The sequence below is a fragment of the Hypanus sabinus genome, chromosome 16 (genome assembly GCF_030144855.1).
Source record: "Hypanus sabinus isolate sHypSab1 chromosome 16, sHypSab1.hap1, whole genome shotgun sequence".
Lineage (NCBI taxonomy): Eukaryota > Metazoa > Chordata > Chondrichthyes > Myliobatiformes > Dasyatidae > Hypanus > Hypanus sabinus.
Window position 1 is genome coordinate 51081 of NC_082721.1, and position 13230 is coordinate 64310.

The following is a 13230-nucleotide window of genomic DNA, read 5'->3' on the forward strand; positions in this document are numbered from 1 at the left end:
TGTACTTCCCCTTTTCGTAACTTGACTCCATTTAGATAGTAATCTGCCTTCCTGTTCTTGCCACCAAAGTGGATAACCTCACATTTATCCACATTAAGCTGCATCTGCCATACATTTGCCCACTCACCCAACCTGTCCAAGTCACCCTGCATTCTCATAATATCCTCTTGACATTTCACACTACCACCCAGCTTTGTGTCATCAGCAAATTTGCTAATGTTACTTTTAATCCCTTCATCTAAATCACTAACGTATATTGTAAACAGCTGCAGTCCCAGCACCGAACCTTGCGGTACCCCACTGCTCTCAGCCTGCCAGTCCGAAAGGGACCTGTTAATCACTACTCTTTGTTTCCTGTCAGCCAGCCAATTTTCAATCCATGTCAGTACTCTGCCCCCAATACCATGTGCCCTAATTTTGCCCACTAATCTCCAATGTGGGACTTTATCAAAATATTTCTGCAAGTCCAAGTACACTACATCCACTGGCTCTTCCTTGTCCATTTTCATAGTTACATCCTCAAAAAACTCCAGAAGATTAGTCAAGCATGATTTTCTCTTCATAAATCCCTGCTGACTCGGACTGATCTACTGTTATCCAAATGTGTCGTAATTTCCTCTTTTATAATTGACTCCAGCATCTTTCCCACTACTGATGTCAGGCTAACCGATCTATAATTCCCTGTTCTCTCTCTCCCTCCTTTCTTGAAGCGTGGGACAACATTAGCCACCCTCCAATCATCAGGAACTGTTCCTGAATCTATAGAACATTGGAAAATGATTACCAATGCGTCCACGATTTTTAGAGCCGCCTCTTTAAGTACCCTGGGATGCAGACCATCAGGTCCCGGGGACTTATCAGCCTTCAGACTCAACAGTCTATCCAACACCATTTCTTGCCTAATATAAATTTCCTTCAGTTCATCCTTTACCCTAGTTCCTTTGGCCACTATTACATCTGGGAGATTGTTTGTGTCTTCCCTAGTGAAGGCAGATCCAAAGTATCTGTTCAACTCATCTGCCATTTCCTCATTGCCCATAATAAATTCAGATTGTACCTATCAGATTGTACCTCAGCAGCCACTACTCCAGAGAAAACAAACCTGAGTTTGTTCAATCTCACAAAAGGAGCTACTGGGCAATGCAAAATGCAATGTGTCAGAAGAAAGTTAGTATTCTTCAAAAAACAAGTCTTACTCGGGATAGTCATGTTTTGGGTTGAATCGACTGAGAGGTGTTGTTCCTCAATTTTACTGTGCCAGTAGCAGACGACCACAGTTTGGAAGATCAGATAGAAGTAGGTTAAAAGCTGCAGCACTTGGACTCAGCTTCTCCAATGTTGTTTAGTTGTTTTTTCAGTAACAGAACAGGCCACTTCCTGACATTATTCTCGTTCAGTTTTATGGGCTACTGGGCGTGTCCCACAGTTTTATCGTAAATAGCACATTTCCTTTTTATTGCCTCTCCCACTAACCCAATTTCTTATGTGCCCTCTTCTGAAATATAGACTAGTTCTTTCTTCACCGACACTGTCGGAGATACTACAACTACAAAGAAAAGAAAATCTGCAGATGTCTGTCGGAGATTTACTAACCGTTATCGGATGATTAGCTGAGATGAAACAGAGCAACTGCCTTGAACACGGTTGGAACTGGGTCTATGAAGCCAGGGTAACTACAAAATTTAAGATTTCAGAGATCTTTCTAAAGCCCTTTTTTACTTCCTTCTGCTTTTTGCTTTCGTTTTCTCCTTCACATTGTACTAGAAGTATAAGAATTTTTTGATTGTTATTGCTGGTTCAAAAATTAAACTCATACCGACTAACACGAACAGTTAACTGTTCGGTAGAACTGTTTTGCGGTTGACCCTCCCCATTAACACATTGAGCTCCGGGAATGAACGTAACCTAATTCCGCGGGCTTCCTGTGATTATCTACATCAAGCAAAATGAACTGTTTCCGTTGATTGTTAATGAAGAGTCGCTCTTTATTCGTCAGAAGCTGTGAGGTGCGACCACAAGATATGAAGTTTACCAATCGCCTTGGGCAGAGAGTGGGTGCCTCAAAAGCTGTGTAAACATATGAAAATGTTCCGCCTAAGTTCTGAATAGTTAACGAGGAGGCAAGAGGAAATGATCAATCGTTTGGTAGGTGAGCAAATATTTCCTTAAAGAGGTAGGTTTAAAATGAAGGGGCGAGGGAGGAAATTCCATTTCCTGTCTGGATAGCTAAAGGCAATCCGTTTGTGGGAGAATTCTCAAGTGTAAGGCTCAGGACCCGGAAGTGAAGGGCCAAAATGGGGTGTGGAGGGTTATGGAAATTGGGGAAGAGATCCAACCAGCATTTGACTCAAACAGTACCATTGAAATTAATTGCTGACAGAATGGGGGTCATTGTAGATCAGTGTACCCTGGACAATGGTGAAACAACAGGACATGTGTTTTATGATTTGGGGCAGAAGAGATTAGAGGAATGTGCATGTACTCCTTTTTGGATTGTTTCAAATGCCCTACCTGCCAATAAAGTATTTGGAAAAAAATATCAACGATTTTTATCAGAGCAAGGCCACAGACTAGGACAGAATATGTTATAAAGTCCTATATTCCTTGGTAAGCAGACAATAATAAAAGTACAACATCTCCTCCCCCTATACTTGCCTCCAATCATCTTAAAATTATTCCCTCTTGTATTAACCATTGACATCTTGTGAAAAAAGGCACTGGCTGTCCACTCTGTCTATTGCCTCTTATCACATTGTCCAACTCTATCACGTCACCTTTCATTCTTCCTCACTCCACATAGAAATGCCCCAGTTTGCTCACGTTTCCTCATAAGGCATGCTGGCCTTAAGGCATAAGGCATACTGGTAAGTTCCCTCTGCATCCTCTCTAAAGCTTTCATTGCTGGTCAGTGTGGCTCAAAGGGCTGGGTGTAAATTGTCCCATGATTAGGGTCAAATCGGAGTTGTTGGGGTTTGCCAGTCAGTGCTGCTCATAGGGCTGGATGGGCCTATTACATTTTCCTGGCATCCATGTACCAACCTAACTATCTTTTAAAAATCCCTAATGTTTCTGACTCCGCCACCACCCTAGGCAGTGCATTCCAGGCTCACATCTTTCCGTGTTGATAAAAAAAACTTGCCCTCACATCTGCTTTGAAATTACCTCCTCTCACCTTAAATTAATACTTTCTGGTCATAGTCATAGAGGGGTACAGAACAGAATCAGGACCTTTGGCCTATCTGGACCTTTCAAACTGCCTATTCTCATTGACATGCGCCAGGACCATAGCTCTCCATATCCTGACTATCCATATACCTATCCAAACTTCTCTTAAACATTGCAATCGAGCTTACATGCACCACTTGTGCTGACAGCTCATTCCATGCTTTCATGACCCTCTGAGTGAAGAGGTTGGCCCTCATGTTCCCCCTTAAACTTCTCACATTTAACACTTAACCCATGACCTCTAGTTGTATACTCACCCAACCTCAGTGGAAAAAACCTGCTTGCATTAACCCTGTACACCTTATAATTTTGTAGATCTCTATTAAATCTCCTCTAAATCTTCTGCCATTCTAAGGAATAAAGTTGTAACCTATTACATCTTTCCTTATAACTCAGGTCCTCCAGACCTGGCAACATCCTTGTAATTTTTCTCACTACTCTTTCATCCTTGTTTACATCTTTCCTGTAGATTGGTGACCAAAACTGCACACAATACTCCAAAATAGGCTTCACCAATGTCTTATACAACTTCAACATAACATCCTGTCTCTGTACTCAATACATTGATTTAAGAAGGCCAATGTGCCAAAAACTTTCTTTATGAACCTATAGACCTGTGACACCACTTTCAATGAATTATAACCTGTATTCCCAAATTCCTTTGTTCTACCGCACTGCCCTGCTGTGTAAGATCTACCCTGATTGATCCTACCAAAGTGCAAAACCTTGCACTTCTCTGCTTTAAATTCCATCTGTCATTTTTCAACCCATTTTTCTAGCTGAATCAGATCCCTCAGCAAGCTGTGATGGCCTTCCTCATTGTCCACTATACCTCCAATCTTGGTGTTCTTCGCAAATTTGCTGATCCAGTTAACCATTTTTCCATCCAAATTATTGATGTAGATGACAAACAACAAAGGGACACAGCACCAATCCCTATGAAATACCACTAGTCACAGGCCTCCTGTCAGAGAGGCATCCCTCTGCTAACACACTCTGGCTTCTCCCACAAAGCCAATGTCAAATCCAATTTACTAACTCATCTTGAATGCAAATGATTGAATCTTTTGACCGACCTCCCATTTGGGAGCTTGTCAAATGCTGTACTAAAGGCCATGTAGACAACATCCACTGCCTTGCCTTCAGCCACTTTCCTGGTAACTTCCTTGAAAAACTCTTTAAGATTGGTTAGACGTTACCTACCACACACAAAGCCATGCTGACTATTGTTAATCAGTTCATATCTATCCAAATACTTACATAGCTAGTCCCTTAAACTACCTTCCAGTAACATTCCCACAGCTGACATTGGACTCACCGCTCTATAATTTCCTTGTTTCTGTTTGGAGCCTTTTTAAACAGCAGACCAACATTGGCTATCCTCTGGTATCTTTCCTGTTGCTAAGGATGTTTTAAATATCTCTCTAGGGCCCAGGCAATTTCTGCACTTGCCTCCCATAGGGTTCAAGGGAGCACCTTGACAGGCCCAAGGGATTGATCCACCCTGATCTGCCTCAAGGTAGTAAATTCCTCCTCCTCTGTAATCTGTACAGGGTTCATGAAGTTGATGCTACTTTACCTCTCTTCTGTAAACCCTGTAACTATCTCCTGAGTAAATACAGATGTAAAAAAAATTTAAGATCTCCCCCATCTGTTCTGGCTCCAAAATGATTGCTTCTTGTCCCTTGCAATCCTTTTGCTCCTAACATATCTGTAGACTCCCTCAGGATTCTCCTTCACCTTACCTGTAAGAGCAACTCCTTTTTTAAGCCTCTTCATTTCTTTCTTAAACATTCTCTTGCATTCCTTATACTTCATCAAAATCTCATTATTTCCCACCTGTCAATATCTGCTATGCACCTTTATTTTCCTTTTAACCAGGACTTCAATATCTCTTGAAAACCAAGTTTCCCTACTCTTGTTATCTTTACCTTTTATTTTGACAGGCACATAAAAACTTAAACACAAAGTACACTGCAGATGCTGTGGTCAAATCAACACGTACAAACAAGCTGGATGAACTCAGCAGGTCGGGCAGCATCTGTTGAAATGAGCAGTCAATGTTTTGGGCCGGAACCCTTCATCAGGACCCTGGTGATGAAGGAAATTTTCCTTAACACATTTGACAAATCCCATCTAGTACTTTTACAGTATGGGAGTTCCAGGCAATATGTGGAAATTTAAAATCACCTACTGTAACAATTTTGTGTTTCTTGCAACAGTCTGTAATCTGTTTACAAATAGAGAACGCTTGTAGGCAGCGTGAGAGGGAGGATGATAGAGAAGGGATACGCTCAGACTGACAGTTTGAGTTGTGTCTATTTTAATGCAAGGAGTATCATGAACAAGGTGGATGAGCTTGGAGTATAGATCAGTACTTGGAGCTATGATGTTGTGGCTATTACAGAGACCAGGATGGCTCGGGGGCAGGAATGGCTACTTAGAGTGCCAGGCTTTAGATGTTTCAGAAAGGACAGGGAGGGAGGCAAAAGAGGTGGGGGCATGGCACTGCTAATCAGAGATAGTGTCATGGCTGGAGAAAAGGAGGAATTCATGGAGGGATTGTCTACTGAGTCTCTGTGGGTGGAAGTTAGGTACAGGAAGAGGTCAATAACTCTACTGGATGTCTTTTATAGGCCATCCAATAGTAACAGGGAAGGCGAGGAGCAGATAGGGAAACATTCTGGAATGTCTGGAATAACAGGGTTGTCGTGATGGGGGATTTTAACGTCTCAAATATTGATTTGAATCTCCCAAGAGCAAAGGGTTTAGATGGGGTAAAGTTTGTTAGGTGTGTTCAGAAAGGTTTCCTAACACAATATGTAGATAAGCCTACAAGAGGAGAGGCTGTACTAGATCTGGTATTGGGAAATGAACTTGGTCAGTTCTCAGTGGAAGAGCATTTTGGAGATAGTGGCCACAATTCTATCACCTTTACAATAGTATTGGAGAGAGATAGGAAAAGACAAGTTAGGAAAGCGTTTAATTGGAGTAAGGGGAAATATGAAGCTATCAGGCAGTAACTTGGAAGCATAAATTGGGAAAAAATGTTCTCAGGGAAATGTACGGCAGAAATATGGCAAATGTTCAAGGGATATTTGTGTGGCATTCTGCATAAGTATGTTTCAATGAGACAGGGTACAGGAACCATGGTGTACAAAGGCTGTTGAAAATCCAGTCAAGAAGAAAAGAAAAGCTTATGAAAAGTTCAAAAAACTTGGTAATGATAAATATCTAGAAGATTATAAGGCTAGCAGGAAGGAGCTTAAGAATGAAATTAGGAGAGCCAAAGGGGACCAGGAGAAGGCCTTGGCGAGCAGGATTAAGGCAAACCCCAAGGCATTCTACAAGTATGTGAAGAGCAAGAGGATAAGATATGAGAGAATAGGACTAATCAAGTGTGACAGTGGAAAAGTGGGTATGGAACCGGAGGAGACAGAGGAGGTACTTAATGAATACTTTGCTGTAGTATTCACTACAGAAAAGGATATTGGCGATTGTAAGGATTTTTTTTACAGTGGACTGAAAAGTTTGAGCATATAGATATTAAGAAAGTGGATGTGCTGGAGCTTTTTGAAAGCATCAAGTTGGATAAGTCACTAGGACCGGACAAGATATACCACAGGCTACTGTGGGAGATGAGGGAGGGGATTGCTGACCCTCTGGCAGTGATTTTTGCATCATCAGTGGGGGCAGGGGAAGTGTCAGAGGATTGGAGGGTTGCAGATGTTATTCCCTTATTCAAGAAAGGGAGTAGAGATAGCCCAGCAAATTATAGACCAGTAAGTCTTACTTCAGTGGTTGTAAGTTGATGCAAAAGATCCTGAGAGGCAGGATTTATAAGCATTTGGAGAGGCATAATATGATTAGGAATAGTCAGCTTGGCTTTGTCAAAGGCAGGTCTTGCCTTACAAGTCTGATTGAATTTTTTGAGGATGTGATGAAACACTTTGATGAAGGTAGAGCAATAGATGTAGTGTATATGGATTTCAGCAAGATATTTGATAAGGTACCCCATGCAAGGCTTATTGAGAAAGTAAGGAGGCATGGGATTTAAGGGGACCCTGCTTTGTGGAGCCAGAATTGGTTTACCCACAGAAGGCAAAGAGTGGTTGAAGATGGGTCATATTCTGCATGGAGGTCGGTGACCAGTGGTGTACCTCAGGGATCTGTTCTGAGACCTCTTCTCTTTGTAATTTTTATAAATGATCTGAATGAGGAAGTGAAGGGATGCATTAGTAAATTTGCTGATGACACAAAGGTTGGGGGTGTTGTTGATACTGTGGAGGGCTGTCAGAAGTTACAGCGGGACATTGATATGATGCAAAACTGGGCTGAGAAGTGGCAGATGGAGGTCAACACAGATAAGTGTGAGGTGGTTCATTTTGGTAGGTCAAATATGATGGCAGAATATAGTATTTATGGTAAGACTCTTGGCAGTGTGGGGGAATCAGAGGGATCTTGGGGTCCAAGTCCACAGGACACTTGAAGCTGCTACACAGGCTGACTATGTGGTTAAGAAGGCATACGGTGCATTGACCTTCATCAGTCGTGAGAATGAGTTCAAGAGCCAAGAGGTAATGAAACAGCTATATAGGACTCCAGTCAGACACCACTTGGAGTACTGTGCTTAGCTCTGGTCACCTCAATTAGGAAGGATGTGGAAACTATACAAAGAGTGCAGAGGAGATTTGCAAGGATGTTGCCTGGATTGAGGAGCATATCTTATGAAAATGGGTTGAGTAAACTTGGCCTTTTCTCCTTGGAGTGATGGAGGATTAGAGGTGACCTGATAGAGGTGTATAAGATGATGAGAGACATTGATCGTGTTGATAGTCAGGGGCTTTTTCTCAGATGCCGAAATGGCTAGAAGTTTTAAGGTGCTTGGAAATAGATACATGTGAAATGTCAGGGGTAATTTTTTTTTACGCAGAGTGTGGTGAGTGGGTGGAATGGGCTGCCAGCAATGGTGGTAGAGGCAGATACGATAGGGTATTTTAAGAGACTCCTGGATAGGTACATGGGGCTTAGAAAAATAGAGGGCTATGAGTAACTCTAAGTAATTTCTAAAGTAAGTACAGCACTGTGGGCTGAAGGGCCTGTATTGTGCTGTAGGTTTTTAATGTTTCTTTATAAATTTGTTCCTCTAAATCCCTAGGACTATTGGATGGTCTGTAATATAGCCCCATTAAGGAGGAATTTTTTTAGCCAGGGAGTGATGAATCTGTGGAATACTCTGTTTCAGATTGCGGTGGAAGCCAAGTCCGTGTGTATATTTAAGGCGGAAGTTGATCATTTCCTGATTGGTCAGGGCATCAAAATATATGCCAAGCAGGCAGGTGTATGGGGTTTGGTGGGATCTGGATCAGTCATGATGAAATGACGGAGCAAATTCGATGGGCTGAATGAACTAATTTTGCTCCTATGTCTTATGGTCATATTACCGTGGTCATACATTTCTTATTTCTCAGTTCCACCCATAATGCCTCACTAGTTGAGTTCTCCAGTCTGTCCTGATGGAGCATTGCCGTGACATTTCCCCTGACTAGTAATGCCACCCCTCTACCTTTAATCCCTTGCACTTTGTCATGTTTAAAACTACAGAATCCCTGAATACCGAGCTGCCAGCCACTGCCGCTCTTGCAACCAATGGCTACAATATTGTTATTCTAGGTATTGATCCATGTCTTGAGTTCATCTCCCTTTCCTGTGATACTTCTTGCATTGAAATGTATGCACCAGTTGCACCATGCTCAACCTTTTGATTCCTGACTTGGTCTTACCAACCTCTCTACTAACTGTTCTGGCAGTCTGGTTCCCATCATTCTGTAACTCCTGTTTAAACTCCACGGTTTAGCATTAACTAATTTTCCTGCTAGGATATTAAACCCCCTCCAGTTCAGGTGTAAATTATCCCTTCTATCCCACCTTCCCTGGAAGGGAGTCCAATGATTCAAAAATCTTATGCTTTCTATCCTATACCACCTGCTTAGCCACATGTTAAACTGTATAATCTTCCTAGTTCTGGCCTCACTAGCACGTGGCATGGGTAGCAATCTTGAGATCACAACCCTGGAGGTCCTGTCCTTTAATTATCATTCAAACCATACATGGATGCAGTCGAATGGGATAGCATTCCTCTGGGGCCAAGGTGTGTAACATACATTCAAAATAGCGAGAGAGGAATAAAAAAAAACACAATAAAATGTAAGAAAACACATGTATGGTCCAAATCCCTGAGCAACATACAAATAGACGATACAGCTCCCTGTAATCCAATCTGTCATTTCACTGGTCAAACACTGGAGGGCAACAATGATTGTCCCAACCAAACAAGGACTCCACGTGACACCGCCTCCAGCATTGTCTCACCTGGACTGCAGCATCTGACAAGTCTGCTTGAAGCCTAGTCCTCACTGCAGCCAAGGCCACATTGCTTCCCTGTCACCTGTTTCACCACTAAATAAAGGAAACATAGGCCTGTCAGTTTGACGTCAGAGGTGGTTAAATTAATGGAAAGTATTCTTAGAGATGGTATGTATAATTATCTGGATAGACAGGGTCTGATTAGGAACAGTCAACATGGATTTGTGCGTGGAAGGTCATGTTTGACAAATCTTATTGAATTTTTTGAAGAGGTTAATAGGAAAGTTGACGAGGGTAAAGCAGTGGATGTGGTCTATATGGACTTCAGTAAGGCCCTTGACAAGGTTCCACATGGAAGTTTAGCTAGGAAGGTTCAATCGTTAGGTATTAGTATTGAAGTAGTAAAATGGATTCAACAGTGGCTGGATGGGAGATGCCAGAGAGTAGTGGTGGATAACTGTTTGTCAGGTTGGAGGCCGATGACTAGTGGTGTGCCTCAGGGATCTGCATTGGGTCCAATGTTGTTTGTCATATACATTAATGATCTGAATGATGGGGTGGTAAGTTGGATTAGTAAGTATGCAGATGTTACTAAGATAGGTTGCGTTGTGGATAATGAAGTAGATTTTCAAAGTTTGCAGAGAGATTTAGGCCAGTTAGAAGAGTGGGCTGAATGATGGCAGATGGAGTGTACTACATTTTGGTAGGAATAATCCAAATAGGACATACATGGTAAATGGTAGGGCATTGAAGAATGCAGTAGAACACAGTGATCTAGGAATAATGGTGCATAGTCCCCTGAAGGTGGAATCTCATGTGGATAGGGTGGTGAAGAAAGCTTTTGGTATGCTGGCCTTTATAAATCAGAGCATTGAGTATAGGAGTTGGGATGTAATGTTAAAATTATACAAGGCATTGGTAAAGCCGAATTTGGAGTATTGTGTACAATCCTGGTCATCGAATTATAGGAAAGATGTCAACAAAATAGAGAGAGTACAGAGAAGATTTACTAGAATGTTACCTGGGTTTCAGCACCTAGGTTACAGGGAAAGGTTGAACAAGTTAGGACTTTATTCTTTGGAGTGTAGAAGGTTGAAGGGGGGACTTGGTAGAGGTATTTAAAATTATGAGGGGAATAGATAGAGTTGACATGGATAGGCTTTTTCCATTGAGAATAGGGGAGATTCAAACAAGAGGACATGAGTTGGTAGAAAAATGGAGGGTTATGGGGTAGTGTGAGTTTAGTACTTTTTTTTGGGTCGGCACAGCATGGAGGGCTAAAGGGCCTGTACTGTGCTGTAGTGTTCTATAGTTAGGGGGCAGAAGTTTAAGGGTAACACAAGGGGGAATTTCTTTACTCAGAGAGTGGTAGCTGTGTGGAATGAGCTTCCGGTAGAAGTGGTAGAGGCAGGTTCGGTATTGTCATTTAAAGTAAAATTGGATAGGTATATGGACAGGAAAGGAATGGAGGGTTATGGGCTGAGTGCGGGCCAGTGGGACTAGGTGAGAGTAAGTGTTTGGCACGGACTAGAAGGGCCGAGATGGCCTGTTTCCATGCTGTAATTGTTATATGGTTATATGGTTGATAGATTCTTGATTAGTTAGGGCATGAAAGATACAAGAAGAAGGCAGGAGATTAGCATTGAGAGGAAAATGGATCAGCCATGATGAAATGGTGGAGCAGATTCAATGGGCCAAATTGCCTAATTCTGTTCCTGTATCTTAATGGTCTAGATGTGAAGTGATTCATTTTGAAAAGTCAAACCAGTGTTGGACTTTTACTAAGAATGGTTGGGCATTAGGAAGTACAATGGAACAAAGGAACCTAGGAATGCAAGTGCACAGTTTGTTGAAAATGGCATCAAAGGTAGACAGGCTGGTGAAAAATGCATTTAGCATGTTGGTCTTCATCATTGAATATAGGATATATATTTATACACACACACACACATATATATAGCAGTTCTGTAAGTCACTGGTGAGGCTGCACATTGTACTATGTACTACTTTGGGCACTCTGTTATAGGAAAAATGCAGTTAAACTGGAAAGAATACAGGATGTTGCTAGGAGCAAAGGGCCTAACTTTACATGGAGTCGTTGGTCAGGCTAGAACTTTATCCCTTGGAACTTGGGAAAATGAGTGGTGACCTTATAGCTCTGTTTAAAATACAAGGCGAATAGATAAGGTGGAAGGTAACAGTGTTGTCCCTGAATAGGGGACTCCAGAATTAAAGGGCATAGTTTTGGGGTGAGAGGGGAAAGATTTGAAAGGGACCTGAGAGGCAAATATTTCCACACAGAATGAAGTGATAGAGGAAGAGGTCGAAGTGCATATAACAATAGCATTGAAGAAGCACTCTAGGTATATGGAACAATGAAGGCCAAAAGGACATGGAACTCTAATCAACACACACGAAATGCTGGAGGAAGTCAGCAGGCCAGGCAGCATCTATGGAAAAGAGTACAGATGACGTTTTGAGCTGAGACCTTTCATCAGGATGGGAGAGATAAGGATAAGAAGCCAAAGTAAGAAGGTGGAGGGAGAATGGGAGAAAGAAATACAAGGTAGTAGATGATAGTTGAAACTGGGAGAGGGGAAGGGGTGATTGGTGGAAGGACTGAATGGGGCCCTGAATGATAGTAAGGGAGGAGGTGTAAGGGTAGGGGCAAGTGCAGCACTTGCAAGGATAAGTGCCAGGAGGGAAGTCAGTGAGGAGGGATGAATGGACAAGGGATTTGCATGGGGATCAATCCCTGTTGAAAGCATAGAGTTATAGAGTTGTGGAGCGGGGGGGGGGGGGGGGATCCTGTTGGATATGGCAGAAGTTACAGAGAATTATTTGCTAGATGTGGAGGCTGGTGAAGTGGTAGGTGAGGACAAGAGGAACCCTATCCCTGTGGGGTAGCAGGAGGAGGGAGTGAGAACTGACGTGTGAGAAATGGAATAGATACGATTGAGGGCAGTGTTGATGGCGGAGGTAGGGAAGGACTTTTCTTTAAAGAAGGAGGACATCTTATTAGTTCTGGAATGAAAAGCCTAATCCTGAGAGCAGATGCAGTGGAGATGGAGGAATTGGAAGAGGGTAGAACATAGAACAATGCTGTGCTGACTCTTAAACCTGCCTGCCATATAACCCTCCACCTTAAATTCCTCCATACACCTGTCTAGTAGTCTCTTAAATTTCACTAGTGTATCTGCCTCCACCACTGACTCAGGCAGTGTATTCCACACACCAACCACTCTCTGAGTAAAAAACCCTCCTCTAATATCCCCCTTGAACTTCCCACCACTTACCTTAAAGCCATGTTCTCTTGTATTGAGCAGTGGTGCCCTGGGGAAGAGGCACTGGCTGTCCACCCTATCTATTCTTAATATCTTGTATACCTTTATCATGTCTCCTCTCATCCTCATTCTCTTCAGAGAGTAAAGCCCTAGCTCCCTTAATCTCTGATCATAATGCATACTCTCTAAACCAGGCAGCATCCTGGTAAATCTCCTCTGTACCCTTTCCAATGCTTCCACATCCTTCCTATAGTGAGGCGACCAGAACTTGACACAGTACTCCAAGTGTGGCCTAACCAGAGTTTTATAGAGCTGCATCATTACCCCACGACTCTTAAACTCTATCCCTTGACTT

General features: G+C 42.4%; 1 protein-coding gene across 18 annotated transcripts in view; it reads left to right on the forward strand.

Annotated features, from left to right (window-relative positions):
• The window catches only part of LOC132405932 (N-acetyllactosaminide beta-1,3-N-acetylglucosaminyltransferase 3-like), a 115848-nt gene that overhangs the window by 43230 nt on the left and 59388 nt on the right, over nt 1-13230 (forward strand). For 11 of the 18 annotated variants that reach the window (XM_059990921.1, XM_059990917.1, XM_059990924.1 and 8 more), the window contains exons 2-3: nt 1507-1669; nt 1997-2149. The gene's annotated coding sequence lies outside the window, so the exon portion shown is untranslated. Of the gene's footprint in view, nt 1-1506; nt 1670-1996; nt 2174-13230 lie in introns of all 18 variants that reach the window. The other 7 variants (XM_059990918.1, XM_059990916.1, XM_059990923.1 and 4 more) reach the window with 3 other exon arrangements.